The sequence below is a fragment of the Erpetoichthys calabaricus genome, chromosome 1 (genome assembly GCF_900747795.2).
Source record: "Erpetoichthys calabaricus chromosome 1, fErpCal1.3, whole genome shotgun sequence".
In the NCBI taxonomy this organism is placed as follows: Eukaryota; Metazoa; Chordata; class Cladistia; order Polypteriformes; family Polypteridae; genus Erpetoichthys; species Erpetoichthys calabaricus.
The window spans coordinates 284,955,123-284,973,611 of NC_041394.2; positions in this window are offsets into that span (position 1 = coordinate 284,955,123).

Genomic DNA, 18,489 nt, shown 5'->3' on the forward strand with positions numbered 1-18,489 from the left:
GGGAAGAGATTTCAGACTGTCAATGATATTCATGAAAATATGACTAGGCAACTGATGGTGATGCCAACAAAGGATTTTGCAGAGTGTTTTAAACGGTGGAAGAGATGCTGGGAGAATTGTGTGAGGTCACAAGGTGTCTACTTTTTTAATGAGAACTGAGGTGTCATTGTCCTCCGTACAATGTTTGTTGTTTCTTCTATCTTCTTTAATAAATGTATCTATTTTTCATAATACATGGCTGGATATATTCCAGACAGACCTCATATATATAAACATATTAAATGAAAACAGGTTTACATATTCTCATAAAACATTAAATTGTATACAAGCTACACAAGTTAGAAAAATATAGTTTTGTGTTATTCAGATCTCTTTTTTGTTAACCTCTAGTACACTTTTTAAAATTCTTCTGCCTAGTGTTATCCAATTATATTGTATTACTATTTTGTTCTTATTAATGAAGCTCCATCTATTTTGCTAATAAATGTTATTGTTACATTTTCATTGATTGTTGTTTCCATTTTGTTTTATGAGTTCTTGTATCCTCAATTTGCATATCACCCACAAATGGCAATTGCCATTTTCAACAAAATGACTTTAGACTGTTAATGGAGCTCACTGTTCCAGAATGGAAGACATTATTAAAAGACAAAGTTGCTTGAGGCAGTAGCAGAATTCTGTCTAGTGAGAGGCATTTGAGTTTAAATTTTACAAGAAACACTCAATTTCATTCATTACACGCCTAGCACCTTGATGTCTTCAGCTAGGACAATGCCAAATTGGGTTTACTGTACTTGTACTTGGAATGAATTCTTTAAGAGAAAGTCACCTTTGTTTAAATGACAGATATATAACATTGATGCTCCATTTGTTTTATATTCTTAAACGTATATTTTGCAATTAATTTTAAGATTAACTATAGAGATTGCGGTTTGTAAATTATTTGCTCCAATCAATTGAAAGGATCCTGCTTTCCTGCTACATGAGAATGACATTATTAGGGCTAAGATGGACAGAATGCATTCATATAGGTGGAGTCCTCAAAGGCCAAAAAGTATTGGAATTTGACAAGGAAAATATTAACAGGCTTAGATTTGGTACACATCTGAAAGATTATGAAGTTATAGTAAAGATATTATGGGTGTCTGTTAAAAAATAATTTAGTTAAGAAGGCAAAATTCAAAAATGGAGAAATCAGAGATGTGGTACAATGTGACAAGTGGTGTCTGTTTTTCTTTGCTGTATTCTGTTGTGTCATTCTATACCATCCTTGCCTCAACATGCTGCTGGTCCTGGTCATATAATTAGAGACAATTGGGTTTAAACTAAAAAATGTTGAAAACAAAATATGGGTTATAAAACCCTGAGAAGCCATACCTCCTGAAAAATTAGAATGTAAAACAGCAACTTTACATAGGCTTCGCAACATGGTCAGCATGTGGACCCACCTATTTTAATAAAACACCTTTTGGAAATAAAGACCACAATTCTGCCAAAAGCAAAAGTTAAACTGGCTTAAACCACTAGAAAAGGTGTCCAAAAATCAAAATATGTTTAAAATATTAAGAAAAACAATGTGCAGGATATAACGGCAGAGATGAAAATGGTGCTTCAAAAATGCTGCAGTTGAAGGTCAATTAGTTTGTTTTATATTTGTAATTAATTTACACCATTCAAAAAGTCAAATTAAATCCTCTTAAATCTAACAGTATGGTTTCTTAAATAATCAGGACATAAAATTATTAAATATCAGAGTGAAGAATGTGAAATAAAAACAGCAACAGTTTCAAAAGCAACACAAAAATCATACTCAACTTTCTTTACAACCTGATACCTGGTCATTTTGGATTATTAGCAAAAAATATTTCACAATTAAACTAGGGAAAGCTAGCATTCACAATGACTGATAGAGAAACAGTCCTCAAATTATACTACAGAAATAGAGTCTAACATATACAGTGCAATGTACAAAGATACAGAAGGGGATGGCAGGCAACCTGTTTCTCAAGGTCAAACAGATTATGACCTTGCATATCCCAAACAACTGTGGCTCTCCCGACAGCTTTGTTTTCTCCAGGATGTTCTTTACTGTATTCTTCCTACCCATTGACAGCTATAATGTATTTTCTGTTGACATTTTAAAAAAAAATTATAGATCCCTATGATTATTTAAATAAAGGATGTACCAAGTTTTGGGCCTTGTGGGCCAAGAAGTCATTTGAAATAGAGGCCAAAGACCTAATGTGTGGTGTGTGTGTGTGTTGTCTATCATAAGGTTTCATTCTGCCTGTTTACTCTTGTCTCCTACATCACATCAAAGTAGATTATAAAATTGTATTAATCTGTACATTGAGTGAAAAAGACATACCTTATGTCTCAATGGTAGTCAATTGTAAATACTGTATGTCTTATTCAGTAAAACGCACAGAGCAGATTATCAAACAATTAGTGTGACCAAACACTGCCAGCTATCATTGTGTAAGCAGGGTGTGCTGGAATGGGATTAAAAAGTAAAATCAGTCCAACATATCCCTCTGCTTTTCTGTTTCAGTATTCTCCTTTTAAATCATTAACTTTTCTCATTTGTATCTCACCCAATAACTCAGAAGTACCTTCAGAATGTTATAGTATGTGTTAAAGTGCGCCCACAAATGTACTCTTGGGATAGGAGGAGGAGGAGGAGGAGGTTGGGAGCATGTGCTGATAGAGTGTTGTCTCACCAACCACACGACGAACCGGGACCCGAGTGCAGTGGGTGACAAATAGGCGTGTCATGAAATTTATAATGACCCCTAGTGGATTATAAGAATATTGCCTCTTTTGCCCCTTTAGTTTTGGCTCAGGCTATGCGTTGTGTGTATGTCAGTTTCCATATTTGTGATTTTTATCTTCTTCTTTTTTTTTACATTTTCTGTTACACTGTCCAACTACTTAAACTATACTGTCTTTTTGATGCCATGCCCTTCAGACATGCCTGTTCATTTGTGCCATATATAGTATTTTAAACTTTATAAATATATGTTGGATAAACAGCCTGTGACGTACTGGCCCCTGCCCAGGCGTTGTTCTTGCCATGTGCCTGATGATTTCTGGGGTGAGTGTTGCCAATAGGGCTACTTCCAATTGGTGTCCTTAGGAAAAAATGAGCTTCTGCGGGTTGCGTTCTTTTGGGCTTTTTTTTTTTTTTTTTTTTTTTTTAACAAAACAAAAACAAATCTGTATTTTGGACTATTTTTCAATCCCTGTGCTCCTCATTATTACCATGTTTTCATCCATCAAACACCCATTCCCCTGGTTTTCACACTTTTATATATACTATATTGTTGCAAAACCTCTGAGGGGGAAGATTGTGTGATACCCATTTTATCAATCTCAAATATCTCCAAGGGGCTGCCCCTCCAACCCCAAAACTCCCCCCACAAGTACCTAATCCTATCTCCTCTCACCGTTGATGCTGTTCCCTGCTTTTTGGTGCGTCATTTTGTCCACATCAGTTATTGGGGTATTTTTTGGGCAAATGCGCTATTTCTTAGCTGTCCTGGGGTATACATATTTAAAGGAACTGGCAGCCCTGGCTGTGTTTGGCTCCTGCTGCCCTGTGACCCTGCCCTGGACAAGTGGTTTAAGAAGACAGATAGATAGATATACTTTATTTGTCCTCAAGGGGAACTGAAAACTTTACGGAAGTGCAAGAAAATAAATGAAGAAAAAAAAGTACTGTATCAACAATATTAAAATTATATTATAAAGCAAACAATAACCCTCCCAGACACACATAAGTGCTTCTAGCCTTAATATGAGAACTGCTATTGTCGATCACAGGCTTACAGTATATGTTGGAGTATGATGTGGCCAGATTTGCTTAGTCATACTACAATTTTACAATAATAATAAGATAAACTAAATCATCTGGTTGCTGAAGGCAAAATCTCTGTTATTCCTTGAAACATTAAAAATGTACCTTTCACAATATACAGTATTACAATCAAAACAAAGATGGGTACTCCATTGCTAAAAGACTATTGTAATTTAGCTTTAAACTACAAGATAGTTGGCCAATGTTTTTTAATGTCAATTTTTTATGATCATTTTTTAATTGAAATAAACCCATATAAGAATTAAACAGTTACAGGTAAACTTAAATTCTATACATGAAGAGTAATCCACACCTCCCCACCCCATCCCTGTGACAAGTTGGGAAAGAGAGAACAACTATGAGAGAGGACAGCAGTTCAACTGCTGGGCAAAAAACTAAAACGTTAGCAGGAAAGTCTTTAAGGTTTAGGAGAGCCCTTGTCACTGACCACAAGCCAGCTAGCCAGCTAATGATTGTGAAAAGCATGTTTAATATTTTGCTCTGAAACCTATTTCTGCACAGAACAATACTGTATGTTTAAAAGGGAATACAAAATGCAGCAGTTCATACTAATGAGTACATTTTTCCCTCACTAGATGGGGACATTACATTTATATTGCTTTGGTCTTCACTAGAAGGCATATGAAGCTCTGTCACAGTTAAGGCAATCTGGTATTTGTAGTATGCATTAGAAATAAATTTAGAATAAAGATAAAAAATTCACCAGCACTTGCATGTTTAAGTGAATGCATAGGACATGTCTAAACTGTTTCAACCCAGAGCTTAACTAAATGGTAGGTTGTTTTAATTTTCTGTCAAAATGTACCTCTTTAAAAAGTGGATTATGCCAACCAGATTAAGGAACAATGCATCAAAGCCTGATTCATTTTGTTTCAAGTTATAAGACTGAAACTTCCTAATAACATAACACAAGACATTTTTTTTAAATTGGTGACTGAAAACATTATTATATAAATAGGTTAGAGTATAGAAGATAAAAATCCCTCCTTCTTCTCAGAAGCTTCAAAGCAGAGGTCCTTTGAGGCAGCTGAACCGCCTGTTGGAGATTTTCCACTGTGCTCTGCCCCATTTAATGAATAATTGAAGATAGACAAAAGATAAGATTGTGAAAACAGATTTAAACATATATGTGCATGCAAAAAAGATTAAAAAAAATATCTCTCATTTCAAATTTATTTTTAGTAAAATGTTCCCCCTTAGTGGATCTGGAAGCCAGGAGGGACTCCTCTTCAACATAATCAGATCAAAAAAATTCTCTGGAGAGCTTCTTTTAGAGCAGTTGTCTGGGATGCATGGACCATGAAAAGCAAATTAATTATGGAAGCCTAAATTCTGAATGACCTTTTTGCCAATCAAGGATGTACCACATTATATGCCTTGGCTATTTACTGTAAAGTATAAATAAATAAATGTTATATTGACTTTGGAATGCTCTGCCTTACAGTCTCCAATTGTTTATCAAATACTGAAGGCCAGTTTGTCCATTCATGTCTTGCAAGCTGACAACATTTTTTTGGCAATACAATTCTAAAGATCTAAGTCACTCTTGCTCTGTCACTCAAAGTGTGCAGGTTTGCGGATGTCTAAGAGTTAATTTTTTTCTCAGGTCCCTGGTTTAACAAGACTCTCTCCAACCACTGTGTATTCACATTGTGATCCAAAATGTAGATATTTTAGTTACACTACACCAATCAACCATCTTGGGATGGTGGTCACATTGAAGAAGTGCTTGAATAAGAATTACGGCCTATAGGGTGTGGCATGGACCCTAAGCACTTGACTACAAATTCATTATAACCATGTTTAAGTAGGGTCTGAACACATTGGGAGACAAGATATTAAGCTTACTGTAGTAAACTGATTTGTGGTTTATATATTTATCGATATAAAATGCTGTGTTCGTCCGTTACTTCGTTACTCACAAGCTACAGGGGCTAGAACCTACATCTTGATCTTCATTGAAAGCTTATGACTTGATACGTTCTAGAAATGAAAAAAAAATTTAGGCAGTGGCAATTTGTGACCATGATCTGTGCTTATGTGTTTACAGCAAAGTGATCTAAGAAAACAAGGGAAAAACACTATAATGACAGAATGAAAAAGAACAGCAGAGACATATACCGAGTGCCAATCACATCACATAAAGGATTTAAGTGATGAAGAATGAGAAAGAATAAGAAGAAATGATGCTGAAAGACATAGACAGAGCAAGAATATAGCCTGATAGGTCTCCATGTTCAGAATTCATAATCAACTGTAAGTATTGTGTTTATTGATCATTAAACATTGCACTTAATTAAACATAAATAAAGGTGGTCTGTAAATAAACAAAGGGACCTGTGGTGGCTTAGGACCTGATATGATCTGGAAATTCAAAAAATTTTTGGAAGTGGCAACCTGGTGGGCACTTTGCTCATGGGCAGAAAAGTTTACTGTAATGAAAACATGGTGCCTGCAAGCCAATCTATTGATAATCTCTCAGGACAGGGTACATACATGTTCAGAATTCATAATTAAATGTAAGTTCATTCAATGTAAAATAAGGACGGCAGAGTGACCTGTGGTCATGTGTTTATGGCAAATTAAGGAAGGAGTGATCCTGAATATGGAGAAATTGTTCAGCAGACAGATGCAATGGCTAATAGTCATGCAAGACAAAGTCCACAATGCAGAATTCAAGAACACCCCCGTGACAGAAACACACAGCATCAATCCAGAATATTACCAAATAGTCTAAACTTCTGAGTACATGAAACCATTGCTTTTACATCCTTACACTGAAATGTCTTTAAAGACCACTGCTTACCAAAGTTAAATCGGTGATGTGATCAATGTCACACTATATTTTTTAATATTAAAAATAAAACCATGTGTTGCCAAAATAGAAAAGTTCCACTTGTTCGACATGAAGTAATACAACTTATTACAAACTACTCAACTAATTTTTAGTGTAGTGCTCTGCACTGAGTGCAAGCACAGGTTGCTGTGAACAGATTCTCAAGTAAAATGCAATTATAGATTATACTAATTACTAAACACAGAATTGATACATATAAAGATGCAAATGTATTAAAAAAACACATAAACAAAATAGAAACTGATTAACATAAATGGAAACCAACAATATCTGTCCAGTAATTCATTGTTGAACTACTATTAGATCATAACAAAGAAGATGAAAAATGTAAGAGAGAAAGTCAAAGACAAAGCAAGGCACAGTCACAGCCCTGGATACTATGGCCACCTAGCCACCCACCCCATATCCTAGGCATTCTATAATGGAGTCTATGCTGGGCTGTTTAATCTGATGAGAGAATCATTCCCCCCTGAAGATTCCAATGCTCCTTTATCTAAAATGACTTTTCCGTAAGCAGTAGAGCAGGGGCACCAAATGCAATATCAAGATACAGAGAAGAAAAACAGTAGGAGGGTTAGTAATGGTTTATAAATATTCTATTACTTATACATTTGTACAAATGACTAGCAAATAGAGATGCTGTATGTACAGCTAATCAGCAGCTCTACTCAGGATATGCCAGACTAAAGTAGCGAGTCTTTGGCCTGGATTTAAAAACTGAGACTGAAGGGGCATGCCAGGCAGATCATTCTACCACTTCAGGGACCTGTAACTTAAAGTTTGGCCTCCCACTATTATTTTATTAATTCCTGAAATCTAAAACAGGCTGGCATCTTGAGATCTACAGTAAATGTGTGCTCTGCTTTGTAAGTAATGATAAGCTCAGATAAGTATGCAGGGCCTTGGCCATTTAAGGCTTTATATGTTAAATGGAGGATTTTGAAATCAACCCTAAGCTTAACTTGGAGTCAGTGTAAAGACCTGAGAATTGGAGTGATGTGTTCATACTACCTGGTTCATGCAATGATTCTTGCAGCAGCATTTGGAATCAACTGAAAGTTGCATAAAGAACAATTTGAATATCAAGTGAACAACATATTACTGTAGTCAATCCTACTAGAGACAAATGGATTAAATAATTTCTCAGTATCCTGAATATTTTCTACTTTTATTTTTCTATTTTTATTATCATTCTTTAATATTATTTATTGTATCAGTATGCTGCTGCTGAAGAATGTGAATTTCCCATTGGGATTAATAAAGTATCTATCTATCTATCTATCTATCTATCTATCTATCTATCTATCTATCTATCTATCTATCTATCTATCTATCTATCTATCAAACATTTTCATTTACCAACATTTTTAAAACGGAAAAAACATGTTTGATGGTTTTCTAATGTGTGTTTTAAATGACAGGCTAGTGTCAAAGATAATACCTAAATTGTGTGGCAATTCAGTAAAACTAGTGGCAACTATGACTTAGTTAAAAAGTGACAGAATTTTGTTGAGATCAGCATCATTCCCTCCAATAAATAACATTTTTGTTTTATCTGTATTCAATGACCAATAGTTCTCATTCATTCACTCTTTAAACTCACTAACACAAATAATTGAGGACATCATCGGAGAAACATCATTTGGTCAAAAGAAAGGTATAACTGGGTGTCACACCAGTTAGGTGAAACTTAATGTTATGTATTCTAATGATAGTTTCCAGTGAAAACAGTAAAGGTCCCAGTACTGACCTCAGCGGGGCACCATATTTAACTTCTGATTGTAATGACAGAGTACTGTAAGTACATTTCTGTATGTACTGGAATCAGTTTGATAAATACTGTAAGAGGTAAACCTGTCAAGTAAGCCCAGGGTAAGTTTCTAGCCTATGTAATAAAAAAAAGGTCAATAGTAAAAAAAAAAAAAAAAAAAAAACAATGTGCTTAAATCTAACAATATAATTACAGCAAATTTACTTAATCAGAAGTTAGGGCTGTTTCTGCACTATCACTGCAGCGAAAGCCAAACTGAAATAAATTTTGATGTGTAACATGAGATTGAAGCTGAGGGGCATCTACTTTTCAAATGTTTTGCATAGAAAGAGTAAATTTGATATGGGTCTATTTATTGCATATGTGGGTCTAGTTCTATCTTTTTAAGCTGTAAGAGACAATCTTAGAAAGTTAAAGCTTTAAGTTAAACTTATATTAGTGTTTGCTTAAGTAAAATAGAATACAATTTTCTTTCATAGCTATAGAATATGGTATAGTCTTTAACCCCTGTTCATACAATTCAGAAGACCTGGGGCCTCATGTATAAACAATGCATACGCACAAAAATGTTGCTTATGCCCGTTTCCATGCTCACTTTGAAATGTATGAAAACTAAACTTGGAGTAAAGCCACACACATTTTCATGGCAGCCTTACACCATACGTTTGCACTTTTCTGCTCAGTTTTGCATACTGGCAGCACCCAGCGTCAAAGCAGTGCTACTGATTCTGTGGTCTTTCTTTTTTAGATTCATATCTATGATGTGGGCTTTATCAAATGGAATGAAATTAATTGCATATCGTTTACAAATTTAAGGCACATGATTGCAATCATTCTGTAACAACATAAGGGTTCAAGGAATGACCACATTATTCCAAATATCATATCTGCTTTAGTGTTGTTACTCTCAGTGCACCAAAGAGAGTATTTTAACCTGTTTAATGTATTTGTGTGTGATATGCCAGCTGCACAGGTTGTGCCGAGAGCGCAGAGGTTTACATCTTACAGCAGAGGATACAGCTTCCAGCCTTGGAGGACATTTATATCACAAACTGCCTCAGGATAGCCACCAGCATCTGCATGGATTCCACTCACCCATACCAAAATCTATTTGAACTTCTCACATCCGTTAAATGCTTCAGAGCCTTTCCAGCATAGACCTCAAAAAGCACTCAATCAGTCCATCAAGTGCTCCTGCTAGAACTGTTTGTACTTATAATTACAATTACCTCGCTGTAAACTTGCACTACAACTGTAATATTGCACAACCTGAGCCACTTTATGAACCATTTGCATTATCTGCACTCTATGTACAAATATATTGTACTTATGCTTCATATTATATTTTTCATTTTTTTTAATCGTATTATTACTATAATTTTTTTTTTTCATTTTATAGGAAAATAAGTTTATTGAGTCTGATTGTGCCACGAAATTACAATAAAGGAATTCAATTCAATTTAATAGAAGAGAGTACATATTGACAGATGATGATCCCTGGCTTCTAAGTCAATTTAGATTTCGAGGAGCTATCTTCTTGGAGTTGTGGGCTGTGAGAATGCTATAATGTACTGTATAGTTAATTTTTTTTATGATGGAATGCACTAAAACATGTGTATTATATTTTACAAATAAATTGTTAACTTCATTTAAATAATGTATTCTGTTAGTAATTAAACATGTGGGGGCATGGTCACGCAGTGGTTGTGATGAGCTGGTGCCCCGTTCAGGGATTATTCCTGCCTTTGTGTTCGATGCTTGCTGGGATTGGTGCAATCCTAGATGGATGGATGGAATAATTAAACATGCATAACAAAGATTTTTCAATGTACCTTAAACGTTTTGGAGAATTGACAGATGCTTATTGTACAGCGTTTGGTTACGTGGTGAAAGAAAACAGAAGGACAGGAATTTGGGGTTGGTAGGGTTGACAGAGACAATACTGCTGCAATAAATTATTCCATCTAGGGTTTCTGCATCACAGCAGGTATAAAGCACAGGACAAGAACAATCCCTGGACGGGGCGCCAGCTCATCAATACCACTGCACCACTGTGCTCCCCCATATTTAATATATGCGTTAATGCATCTTTTCATGAAAATTATATTAAGTATATATTTTAGAATGTTCACAGACCTGTAATACAGTGAATGTAATGTATTCTGCATGGCAATCACTGCCTGTGCATTCCTGTCAGTGTATGTGAAAGCCTGCTTAAGAAGCATATAGTAATCAACGTCTTTTTGTCAGGGAACGTATAGAATACGAAGCTTTTAACATGCTACTTTAGTTATGATGGTATTTGAGAAACTCTAGTAAATTAAACATCGATTTTAAGACGAATTTTACGACGTTCTACTTTAATGACAAAATAAACCACAAGATTAAAGTGGAAATTTCAAGATTAAAGTCGACATTTCGACTTTAATCTTGACACAGACCTTTTTTCTTCACTGTGTCTCTATTTCATTTTTTTTTCTCTGTGGCCCTAATACGCTTCCATATAACACTCAGACACTTCCTGTTTCATGACAACTTTGAGATCTTACCACACTTGTCTTTGAACACTGAATGGAAGGGGCTATTTATATTGATTTGCATATTCAAATATGCAAAATTCTGGGAGAAACTGGGGTAGGGCCATAGGCACATGAATGTACATTAAAATTCATTTTGATTGGGATTTATAAAGGGGAAGTTCATGGAACTTTGCTTACACAGTTTTATGAATCTGAATACTTTTCTGTATACCATGTTTTAGTGTGAATTCTATGCACGGTGTTATGCATGAGACCCCTACAGCTTCATTGCTCTTTACCTATGCAGCAGTTTTTGACACTCTAATTGAAGAGCTCGAGTATTCTCATTAAACCTGTGTGAGTTTCCACAGACTTTAATTACTTTGGTTTTAATGGGAGCTACTATAGCCAAGGCCTCCTTCAAAGTCACGTTATAATTTGATGTTAGCTGACCCAAATTATTTTCCACAGTTATGGTCAGGTTTTTCAAAATATTTACACATTTTGATGCAGAGTTTCAATCTAGATACGTCACTGTCCTTATTTTAATCTGTGAATGTACTGGTAAGGGCAGAACCAAATCAAATGCAACTAAGCAGTGATAAAAAAAAAACAAATTTAATGGAGTGATATTTAAATTTTGAATCTCAACTGTGTAAGTAATAATAAGATCTAATGTAATATTGTGACTATGTTTTGGGCCACTAATCTGGCAAAACCCTTATGAGTTTAATGTAATAGTAAAACATTTTGCTAAAAGTGTCCATTTCTACATCAATGTGTATTTTAAAATCCCCTATCAACACTACATGATAATAATTTATGGCAAAATCTGATAAAATAATGGCAAATTCAGTCATGAACAATGAATAATGTAATAACAAAAACAAGTAATAAAGTACATCAAGACTTCTAGAGGAACTGAAGAAGTAACTATTTAGAAAACATAAGAAGTATTAACTTTGCCTTATTTTTAATTTGGTGTTTATTTGCATTTTATTTTAGAACTTTAGGTCCACATGCTTCACTACTTTTAAATAAAACTTTGTATTTTAATGCTTTCTTGTTTGTGATGGCACCAGAGAGAAGCAACATTTTGCACATTCGTCCGACATGAATGTAATAACTTCACCATACTCTGCACACGTGACAATAGTACTATAACCTTGTGGTATAGTGTCCAGTGGGATTTGGATAATGTAAAAGCATGGCTGCCATTGGAAGCAGAGCTAGCAAACTGTTGCATTCTAATATCTGTGGCCTTAGCTTGCTATGAACAAGTCCAAAAGGCTGACGTGATCTCTTAGTATATTCTCCATACCTAGAAATGACCAACAATCCAGTGTCTTGTCAGTTTATTCCTTGGATACACAGAATTGGACCCGTGACAGATAATAATTTATGAAGATTTGGAAACAACAGTCAAGACTAGTGTATGAGTCTGACCAAGATGAAAATAGCAGAATATGTTCTAAATATTCTAAACTGGGGGTGAATCAATGGCAAGGGGCCTTTTTACCATTTCCCCCAAAACTGACGACTCGACAAATATCCACAGAGTTTGAAATTATCAAAGGGACCCAACTGGAAACGAAGAAGGGACTGAGTTTGCACTTAGTGAGAAATACCAAGCAGCATTAAAAGACCCAGTGTCCACAAGCTGCATTGTTAATAATATGATCAACTGTCTGTTAAGCTAAGCTAAGTCACCCAGCAGCCTGTTGGGGTCTTAATCCAACATTGTTCTAAATCAAGTTTTAAATGGTAATAAAGATAAAACAGGCATTATTAGATAATAGAAAGGTAAAAATTAAGGTAGCTAGTTTCTTGATTTTTTCCAGACTTGGCCAGACACCAGACCCTTTTCTTGATTTGTGGTCGATTTTAAAAACACAGAAATGCACAATTGAGTAAATGTTATTTGTTAAATGACCTTTTGAGGGTATCAAATAGCATCAGCACAATGAAATTCAAAACACATTCTCTGTGGCCTATAGTAATAAAGTGATTTGTCACTTTATAAGCACTGCATAATGAAATGAAATGAAATACACAAAAGTATGAATCCTGTTTTCCAGTACTGTAAAATGTAATCACAGTCTCTGTTACTAAGTAGGAAGGAGTTTAATTGGAAACTGCAATTTCATGATTTTCACACTAGCTATAAGAAGCACTCGGTCATTTACACTTTCTCAGATGACAGTACTCCCTGAAGAATACAAACAAAAAATTCCCAGGAACTGCAAATAATGTCTGAATTCATTTCAAATACGAGTAAAACATAAATCTGCACAGTCTGACTGGAAATGCCCCTTTTTTTAAAGTTTTGAGCATACGCCACATTGACCTTCCATCTGTAATTCACACATTTGCCATAATCTCTTGGCAGCTGTCATATACACAGTCTGGACCAAATAGAAAACCTCCACAGCTAATCAGCACTTGACAGAAACACACAAACAGGAGGAAGAGCGAGCATGTTGGCTTTCTATACCAGGCGCGGCAAAGTAGCTTGTAATTACCACGACTCGCTTTTAACTGGCATCTAGCAATGTGAAGCACGTTCTCTCTCTAATTATAAACAAATTTTTCATTATTGGTATATTCACTGATTGTTGCTCAATTATTGTACAATTCATACACATTTAAACAATGAGGTATCATAAATGGAATTACACAGTTGTCAGCAGCCCTCTTTCCAAGTATGGCGTAAATTCAGCTGTGCTGTTCCCTCAATAAATTTTATGATATAACTAAGACACCCCATATTTCTTAATATCCACATAACTGCAACTAAACAGAAACCATAATTGACAAAAAATAATTTACTAATGTAGAAAAGCAACTTTGGTAATATGTAGCATGCTATTTAAAAGGTAATCTATCATGTAAAGATGGCCGCTTGTTATCTTATGTTATTGTAGTAGAGTTGATGTGCAATTTAAAAATTGTAGCGGAAAACCTTTATGTAACATTTTTAGCCTTTTACGCTTTTCAGCTATTTTGCCTTTTCTCCAACTGCTGTAAGTAGGATGGCCTTACCTCAGCAGAGTATATATTTCCTTTAGCTGGCCTCCAGGCTTCAGGTATCTTTATGTAACTGAATACAGGATGATCTAATGTCCCATGGACCTATTTGTAATAGATTAACATGTTATCAGCTATGTGTTAAATATTCTCTTGTAAATTTTTACTCTATAGCCTTTGTCTAACAAAGGATTGTCAGCATTCCTGAGATTGCAATGCAGAGAACCTTGGAGTGCTCTGAAGATATCTTTGTTTAACTAAATATCGTATAAATTGCTGAAGTCTAAAGAACCCTTTTATGTGAGATGAACCTTGATTTTTCCCTGACAAAAAGTGTAGTAAGCAAGAAATTTTTAATAACCAATAAATCATGTAAGAGAATAAGACATCTAATATATTAGCTACAATGAAAAAAGCTTTCAGTACAATATAACCTTAAAGAATATGAAACAATGGGAAATTATTTAAGGTGTCTAGCAGCTATGAGGGGTGATATAGCAAAAAGGTCATATTTTTATTATGTCTTTAGGGAAATGTTGACTCTTTTGACATAAGATTTACTTCAATATACTCAAAAGCATTTGAATGTCTGTGGTATGGATTATATTATTTAAAATATTTCAATCCTATAAAGTGACCAGTATAATTAACAGTATAATACTTGCTGACTTTACATTTCATAAAATGGAAGACCAATGTTTTGCTTCCTGAAGCCTACCAATTTTCTGTGGTCATCAATGGTCATTCAGCACTGTGTAGTGGCTAAAGCACTTGATGTTAAAGCACAAAGTTGGCAATCCAATTCAAACCTAAACCTCTAATTCACATGTGTCTTCAACTCCAAACGTATGAATTATATTGTATCCAACAGGGAGTATCAGCTCCATGGATGGAGGAGGTTCAGTGCTGGGAATTGCAATGTGGCAATGTCACATCAGCAACAAAATAATCACAACACAAATGTTTTGCTTAAATGTAGCTTGTATTTAAAAAAAAATCAGCATGCAAGTAACTCAGGTTCTTCTGTGAGATAATAAAAGTCAATAGAGATCCCCTTGGTGTTCCTGTCGTTGTCTTCTCCAGATGCTGTCAGGGGCAGCAGATGTTTGAGGCATCAATGATTATGTAGAGCAGCTATTCAAATGTTCCAGGGTTAAGCAGGTAAGTAGCTGCACTGATCCAGTGGGATTCTGTGGTTGTGGGGTCTCAACATGCTGGGGTGTGGCAACACTTTTTAAACTAAGATAATATTTTTTGGCACAAAAAACAATCAGTGTTTAATTGGGAGCTTTATCACCTCTTTTCCAGAAGTGTCTGCAAAACAAAGAACTTTCTCAATTCTTCTCCCGGCAAAGTCAAAAAAATATTTTCTGACAGATATATGTAGCACAAGAATGAAGAAAGGCAAACAATGCCTAATAAAAACTAAACTTAAGGACTGTAAAATAGTGATAATAGTACTAATCAGAAATAAAAAAAAATCTAATTTTGCATATGAAGTAATAATATTTTAGAAACAACTATTTATATGAGTTATTAAATATGCTGGTCATAATACACTAAATATTAATAATCTTCACTGTTGCCTATTTACAGTATGCATAAATAATTAAAAAGTGTTCCGAGCTTTGTAGTTTCAATGCACCACTTTACATGTTAACTTGTTTTGCGAGACTTGAAAGTGGTGCATAAAGAAAACAATGGATTATTTTTTTTATGGATATGCAAATTGGAAAAAGACAACACAAGAGGTTAATGGTCAGTTTGGCATGAGCCAAGTTTTTCAAACAGCTTCCTCGTAACAAATACATTTTGATAAAGAAGGTAAAGGAGGACTGGTTATTTTACTTAAAAGCCAATATGATGCTCTTTCATTAACTGCATGGTCAAGGTCCATCCTGAACGTGGAAAATCCATAGTTTTGCATTATTACAAGCTTATATTTACTGTTTCATTTCCTCAGTTGTTTCAGTAGAGTCTTGCATTTTTGAACATTTTGAAAATAAATTGGCAATCCTATAAGCAGGGCCATTTAGGACATTCATTCTTCACTTAGCCGTAAATTCAAGTGCCACTATCCATGCTAGGTTCTTTCCATTGCAATATAAGCCAAATATATGTATGATGTTTGACATTTTACTATTTTACTCATGGTGGTATTTCAGTGGTCTCCAAATCCAGTCCCAGAGAGCTACTGTGGCTGCAAGTTTTCATTCTAACTCTTTTCTTAATTAGTGGCCAGTTTTTGCTTCTAATTACCGTAACTATTTCCCTTTATTTTATTTGACTTTTCTTGAGACTCTGACCACTGAATTGATTTGTTTTTCCTCAAACGGAATCGTAACATAAATTTGATGTGAAGTGAGCTAACAGATGACCTACTAAGGTTGGGGCCTCAAACTCCAACCTTCATTCTGTTTCTTAATTTGAAGCCAATTATCGTTGCTAATTTAACCTGTTGTTTAATTCCGTGGTGCTCGTTCTGCCATGGCAGACATTTCCAAAACTGTTGATTTTCTTTTTGAAGAGTGCTGTTTTGTGGACCTGAGAAGATCAATATTACTGATGCCTTCAACTTTCTTTATTTTCAGTTATTGTGTGATGGACGCAGGTTGTTGTTTATGTGTTGATTCACTTTGTATCTTAATATTGTTTGGTTGTCAATTAAGGAAAAAAGAAATAATTAAGGGGCCTGCTAATTATTAATTAACAGCAAAATCTGGTCACTAATTAAGAAAAGGGTTACAATGAAAACCTGCTGCCACAGTAGATCTCCAGGACTGGAGTTTGAGACCCCTGTGGTAGTTCAATAGTTTCTCCAATGATCTCCTTAATTAATCGTGCCAGTGAAATAAACGAGTGGCTGGATAAGAGATTGGAGTACACAAATAGCAGAAATGTTAATTATCAGGAGAATAATGCAGACCACAACAGTATTCTATCACTCTTTCACTTGGTAGACTCACCTATAGTTTAACTGACTCAATTTAGGTGATATCTTTGATACTAGCATGTCACTTAAAACATTCATTACAAAACTATCCAAAATATGTTTTTTTCCATCTTAAAAATGTTAGAAATTAATACATTTTCTAAACATGAAAGATACTGAGAAATTAATTCATTTCCTTCTAGTAGGATTGACTGCTGCAATGTGTTATTCATCAGGTGTTCAAATTGTTCCTTATTAAGCTTTCAGTTAATTCAAAATGCTGCCACAAGAATCATTACAAGAACTATAAAGTATAATCACATACCTCCTGTTCTGAAGTCCTTACACTGACTTCCAGCTAAGTTTACAGCGGATTTCAAAATCCTCTTTCACACACATACAACCTTAAATGGCCAAGGCCCCATTTACCTATCTGAACTTACAATTATTTACAAACCTGAGCACACACTGAGATCTCCAGATGGCCTAGTTAAGTTTCCAAGGATTAACAAAATAACAGTGGCAGTTTGATCTTATAGTAACAGGTGCCTGAAGCTGTGGAATGATCGGGCTGCTATGATGCCACTTCAATCTCAGCTTTGAAATCGAGGCTAAAGATTCATTACTTTAGCCTAGCATACCCCGACTAGAGCTGCTGATTAGCTGAACATATCACATCTCTGTTTGTTAGTTATTTGTATGAAAACATACTGTAAGTAATACATAAGTCATTACTAACTTTCCTCTATTCCCTTTCTCTTCTTTGTATTTAAAACTATATCGCTACTGCTATACATCCAGGCTGTTTTTTCCATGGAAAGGCATTTGAGATACTTGAAGCCTTGGAACCAATGGATGGAAAGAGTCGGCCATCATATTAGATGTCCAGCACAGACTCTGTGACAGAATTTCTAGAAGGGGGTACATGGCTAGTTGGCCTCAGACTCCTTATTCTGCCTCTGATTTTCTCGCTTAACATTGTTCATAATCCCTCTTGTGGTGTATTTTCTCCAAGGATGCTGCTGACTATAGAGTTTTTGTTTTCTTCTTCTGTGTTGTTTACTGGCCATGATAGTTTAATACTCAATTAATGGACAGATAGTGCTGGACTCTATTTATGTTAAGCAGTTTCAAACTACTTTGTGCCTTTATGTACTTATTACAGTTTTTGAAGTTAGTGTTTCCAGTTTACCTGAGAACTTGTCACAGCACTCTGCATCTTACCCAGTGAAAATCATAATACAAAAATAAAACTGAATTGAATTAAATTTCCACTTCAGAGCACCAATAAAGACTGAGGATTGTGGATAAGAGCTATATCAGGGACGTGAGAACCATAGATTATCAAGAAAAAAGAACTAGCAACCATTCTTGGAATATTAACTGTCTGATTAACAGTTTATATGCTGAACTAAATGTAGCGAGTCTTCAGCTTGGATTTAAATGCTGAGGTTGTTGAGGCTTGTCTCATATTGTCAGGGAGATCATTTCAAATATTTTTTTTTT